The sequence below is a fragment of the Mesitornis unicolor genome, unplaced genomic scaffold (genome assembly GCF_000695765.1).
Source record: "Mesitornis unicolor isolate BGI_N332 unplaced genomic scaffold, ASM69576v1 scaffold26133, whole genome shotgun sequence".
NCBI classification, from domain to species: Eukaryota; Metazoa; Chordata; class Aves; order Mesitornithiformes; family Mesitornithidae; genus Mesitornis; species Mesitornis unicolor.
The window spans coordinates 1-251 of NW_010172993.1; positions in this window are offsets into that span (position 1 = coordinate 1).

A 251-nucleotide genomic window follows, 5' to 3' on the forward strand; every position below is an offset into this window, starting at 1 on the left:
CCACACCGCCGCCCGCATCGTCCGCCAGCAACGCCCGCGCTCATTGGTCGGACCCCACCGCCAATCGGGAGGCACGCGGGGGCAGGGGACAGGAAGGACGCCGATGCGCGCATGCGCCCTGGCTGAAAGGCGGGAGCAGCGGAAGTGCGGGGGTTGAGGCTACGGTAACAGAAAAGCTCTGCACCTTCTGGAAAACACAGCCTGGGCGCGGTGTGAGGGTCGTGGCGGGGAGAGCGGCCAGGGGGGGGCAC